Source organism: Trichosurus vulpecula, chromosome 3, assembly GCF_011100635.1.
Source record: "Trichosurus vulpecula isolate mTriVul1 chromosome 3, mTriVul1.pri, whole genome shotgun sequence".
In the NCBI taxonomy this organism is placed as follows: Eukaryota; Metazoa; Chordata; class Mammalia; order Diprotodontia; family Phalangeridae; genus Trichosurus; species Trichosurus vulpecula.
Window position 1 is genome coordinate 56,081,457 of NC_050575.1, and position 6,000 is coordinate 56,087,456.

Here is a 6,000-nt window from a genome sequence, read left to right on the forward strand (position 1 = left end):
ACATAAGCCTCATCTTGCCAAAGCAACATAGCCATTCAGTTTTTTTGTTTTGTTTTGTTTTGTTTTCCATTTTGACCTTGGAGGGTTTTTTAATATTTTATTTTTCCCCAATTACATACAAAAACAATTTTAACATTTTTTTTCAAATTTTGAGTTCTAAATTCTCTCCTTTCCTCCCCCATTGAGCAGGAAAGCAATTTGACATAGGTTATACTATAATACAAGGAAAATTAGGAACCCCTGAGTAACCCCTAGCTACTGACAAGCACCCCCCAGAAAGAAAGGACTCAGATAGGACCATCCCACTGAAGGATAACCTGGCAGACCCTTTCTAGCAGATATGCCTGGGGCTGCCTGACTCCACCAAGGAATGTAAATGAGATTATCCCACTAGTACGACAACCTGACTGAATCTTTTGATCAGCCAGGACCTTTGTTCCTGTTCCCCCTACTCTGTACCCCCACATATCCTATATAAGCCAAGCCATCACCCCAACACATTGCCATTGATTTGTGGTGCAGTACCCCAATGGCCGCCGGCTAATAAATTCTCCACTTAAAACTTATACTCTGTGGTGTGTCTCGCTCGCTTCTGGTACAACAATACACGCATAGTCATGCAAAACATATTTCCATGTAATTTACTTTGGTGTTTTAAGAAGGTTCAGAGGCAGCATGCCCCCAAACCCCTTCATCCTGGAAGATTACTTCAGCACTTGGAATTCACACAGTGGTGGGATTCAAATGAATTAACAATGAGTTCTCCACAGAACTGAGCCGGAGTGCCACCCCCACTGTGAGTGCAGGCCCTGCCCCCACTAACAACCCGTTTGTAGAACTAAATCTAAAATTAGGTATCTATTCTACTGAACCAGTGGGAACTGACTGAATCCTACCACTGAATTCACACCTTCAGCCCCTTGGGCCCTGCCCTCTGATTGGATAGTTCTTCCCAGAACCTACATTTAAGGAAAGTTCCCTGGCCAGCCATCTCCAGGCTATATTCTTGACCTCTCCATCATGCCCCAGCACTCTACTTCTAGCTTCCTTTTATTTGTCTTCCTCCATTACAATGTAAACTCCTTGAGGGTTTGAGACTGTCTTTCTTCTTGCTCCTATATGTATTCCCAGCACTCAGCACAGCATCTGGCTCATGATAAGTGCTCAATAAATACTTATTGACTGCCTGACTTATGCATATAGAGCAGAACACCCTGTATTCAAGTGCCATGTGTGACACACACTGATGGTATAAACTTCAGCAAATCACTTAACCTCTCAGTACCCTAGGCAACCCTCCAAAAGTGTAAGTTGTAAGAGAAGAGGTTGACCTACATAGGTAGAAGGACTTTCCTCATCTGGAAAACATCTCTTAACTGATAAAATCTCAGTCCAGTACCTATTCCTATCAGAGGTCACATTGCACAATGGAAAGAAATATGAACTAGGAGTCAGGAGACTCCTGGCTCTGCTACCACCCAGCTGAGTGAGCTCGGGTGATCTGCAACCTCTTGGAGCTTCAGTTTCCTTGACTGTGAGGTCAATTCCTGATGATTTCTTGGATCTCTTCTAGACTTAAGAGTCTGTGGGCTTATAGATGGGTTATCTTGAACCTACACGTACAAAATTACCTAGCAATTAAAGGGGGTCACAATTCAATCAGCAAACAAACATGAATTAAATACCTACTGTGTGACAGGCACTGTGCTAAGCATGGAATCAGGGGAATGCATTGAATGGCAAGGGTGAATGTGGTCAAGGTAAAAAGGTAAAAAAAAAATTAATATCACTTGAAAGTCTAGGGTTCAAAAACCTTTTGAATATAATTACCTACTCACCCGCCCCACACGCAGGGCAGCTAGGTGGCCCAATGGATAGAGTGCCCATCTAGAGTCAGGAAGATTCATCTTCATGAGTTCAAATCCAGCCTCAGACACTTACTAGCTGTGTGACTCTGGACAAGTCACTTAACCCTATTTGCTTCAGTTTCTCATCGGTACAATGAGCTGGAGAAGGAAATGGCAAACATTCCAGTATCTTTGCCAAGAAAACCCCAAATGAGATCACAAAGGGTCTGACACAAATGGAAAACAACTGAACAACAACAAAATTCAAGCTAGAAATTCAAAATATTGTACAAATTTTATGAATTTGCAAACATTGTATGAACATTGGCTCATTATTATACTAATTCAGACATCAATCAATCAGTAAACATTTATTAAGCACCTAATGTACCAGGCACCATGCTAAGTGCTGGGAATACAAAAGCAGCTTATAATCAAATGGGGGAGACAGCATGCAAACAAATATATACAAAGCAAGCTATGTACAGAATAAATGGGAAATGATTAACAGAGGAAAGGCACACATATTGATTAAATCATGTAGAAAGCAGCATGGTACAGCAGAAAGGATGTGGAACTTGGGGTCACATGACCTCCATTTGAATTCTAACTCCTACCCATATGACTTTGAGCAAGTCACTTAACCTCTCTACCACTCAGTTTCCTCGTCTGCAAAATGAGAGTGTTGGATTAGATGGCCTCTGAACTTTTTCCTCTATAGACAGAATCATGTTCACATCTCAAGACAGTAGTATTCAATGGACCCTTGGTGTGTCTTGGATTCCTCAAAGAAAGTATCCAAGAATTATCTTTCTTGTAAGAGGACTATATAACAATACTGATTAAAATCTCTACATTGTGGGATACTAGTATATATACATTAAAAACACTTAATATAACATAATCTAACCACTAAAGTTCGATGATGTTTCAAAACATAGTTTTCAAAAGGTCCTGACAGGCTGGAGATTCTTCAGTTGTATGCCTGGTGATGGGCCATATGTCATTTCAGGAATAATATGGCTGAGTTTGGAGAAACAGAATGCCTAAAGGTTAGTTGCTAGTTCTTTCCTGTTGGGTTGCTTTGTTATGGTTGTGGTTGTGGTTGTGGTTCTGGTGGAATGGGGGTGAGGGTGGGGCAGCAACATCTCATGAAACAATTGACTGAAGTGTGAAGGGCATTGTAATCTATGCAGGAAAAGGGAGCAGCCTCTTGAAATTGGGGGTCCTTAAATTTTTTTAAGTAGAACAGATTTATTATATAAGGTAAGCATGGATAAAGGTAACACAGTAAAGCTTTTCAGTCATTTGAACTTTAGTATAGATGAGTTTATATGACAGTAGAGTTTTACAGGATGGGAGGAGAGAGACAATTTGGCCACTGAGTTTTCAGGGGCTGGAGAGAGATACCATTAATAGGAGAGAAGGGTACAGAAAGAGGAGGCTGCCAGGGACAAAGACAGACTTCACCTCCTTCATAATTATGCTGAGGGCTGGTCCTGTTAATCCTCTAACTACAATAGTGCTAAAAGAAGATTCCAATTTATTGTCCTTCCAAGACATTTCTTCACTAGATTGTGCAGGTTCTTTAACACAGGCAGTAATTATACACCTTCATCATGACACTGACATAACTCCATTTCCCTCTCACATAATTGTATGTATGTGCACTCTCTATAATTACCCTGTTTAATTAGAAAATGAGGAGTTGCTGCTAATGAGTGCAGGTGATAAAAACAACTGTCGACATTTCTCTCAAGTTTACCTTTACCATAAATTTACCCAGATTAAACTACATTGAATCATGTAAATTTTTGACAAATGTAGTAGTCTTCAGTCTAGCTGAAAGAATGCATTGTTAAAGCATTTTACACACAGGCTGAAGGTTAAAGGGCTTCCACCTTTAATGGTGCCTAAGACAGCACCAAGATCACATGTAACTATGGGAACTTGATCAATACTGTTAGCTGGTTAGCACTGACAGTCAGAATATGCTGTATAGAATCATAGCATGTTAGAGCTGAAAGTGTCCTTTAGAAGGACTGGTAAATGGAAGAACATCAAAAAGCATGCTGGACCCAGAGAGAGCAAGAACTGAATTCAAATCTTCTGTCAGACACTTGCTAACTGTTGTACCCTGGGCAAGTCACTTAACTGAATTCAAATCAGGCCTTGGACACTTACTATTTTCATGATCCTGAGCAAATCATTTAACTTCTGTCTGTCTCAGTTTCTTCATCTGCAAGATGGGGATAATAACAGCACCTGCCTCCAATAGTTATCATGAGGATAGAATGAGATAATAATTGTAATGCATTTTGCAATCCTTAAAGCATTATGCAAATGCTCAATTATTACTAAATATTATTTTGGAGCACAATTATAGGATTGAGAGATGGAAGCAAGAATGTGCTGGAGCCAGCTCTTTACTACTTCCTAGAGCCAACTGTTAAATTTTCAGCCTTTATATTTAGACCCCAGAAATCAGCAATCACTACAAATCAGGGCTTAATTTACGTTTTGTTGATTTTCTAAACTTAAGAAAGTGAGAGAGAGAGAATGTTAATAATGCAGATTAAACTTAAAAGTATTTTGTGTATACATTTTCTTTTTTTGTTCAGAGGGTTGGCTGTTAAACATTTACCAGCACATCACTCAATCGAAGGGACCTTAGAAAGCATTCATTCCAATGCCTTTATTTTGCAGATATGGAAGCTGAGGCCTAGAAAGGTGAGGTGACTTGCCTAAGATCATATAAGAGGAAAGCAGCAAAGCCAGGACTCGAACCAGGCCTCTCACTCCAGATCCGGAGCACTTTCCACTGCACCACAGTCTCTTTCCAAAGCCATGATATTACTTTTAATTGAACAATCAATACAGTGGCCAAAGAACCACAGAGTCCTAGAGCCACAAGTAGGCCAATCCTCCCATAGACTCTACCCCTAATCCTGGACATCATTTTTATCTGACAGGCATTTGGAGCCTTGCAAAATCTATTGCCAACTTTCTTTTCCTGTATTATGATCCAACCCCAAACCCCAAGCACACCCTGGTACCTCATGTGAGGCAGCTAGGGGTTGCAGTGGCCCTGCAGTCAAGAGGAGCAAAGTTCAAATTCAGTCTCAGACACTAACTCGCTGTGTAATCTCGGGCAAGTCCTTTAACCTTTGTTTACCTCAGTTTCTTCAACCATAAAATAGAGATAATAAATAGCACTTACCTCCCAGGATTGTCATGAGGATGAAATGAGATAATATTTACAAAGTGCTCAGCACAATTCCTACCTAGTACATATCAAGGGCTCTATAAATACTAGCTACCACTATCATTATTATCATTATTGTGTTTGTACCTTTGCTCAGGGCATTTTTTCTGCCTGTTATATTCCAAACTATCTTTTATAGTCCACTGATCTCTAACAGTGCTGACCTTCCCTCTCATCTTATATATTTTATAAATCTATAGCATCCTTATCACATAGTAGTATATATAAAAGATATCTAGATTGGTAACTAATGGCCTTATTAGTTTATAAATTCTCTGTTTATCTCCTCTAAAATTTTTATCTCCCCAGCACATAACATAGTGCAGTGAAAACAGTAGATGCTTAACAAAGAATTTCTCTTATTATAAATAGATTGACTTTGAACCATAGGGATCTGGTTAAGAGATACTGTGACTAGTTCAGCACAAAACCATCTCCATTAAGAAGAAAACAAAGTATCAATGCACACTTTCCTGTTTCAGTATCTTCCAGTAGGATGTAAGCTCTTGGTTCACTTTTATATTCATGTCCCCAGCACCTAGGACAGTATCCAGCCCATAATAGGTACTTAGTAAATACTTGTGATTGACTGATTATTGGTGGTGGTACAGGAGCAATGTTAGTAGGTCAAATTCAAAAATGGATCTTTGATCTCATTGATCTGGAAACTCACTCCAATATTTAGATCACATTCGATACATGGCTGCCCTTCCTCTGTGACTCCTGCCCATGTCCTCCCTTAAATTTGTCACAGAGGGTCCACTCAGCGTGTTGTAGACCTTCTTCCATTTTTCCTAGAATTGCTAGGGTATCTGTGGAGCACTCTGGCTAACTGCCTACTGTCCCTTCCCCCCTCCTCATGTGACCAGATCCTTCCCATCATGCAAT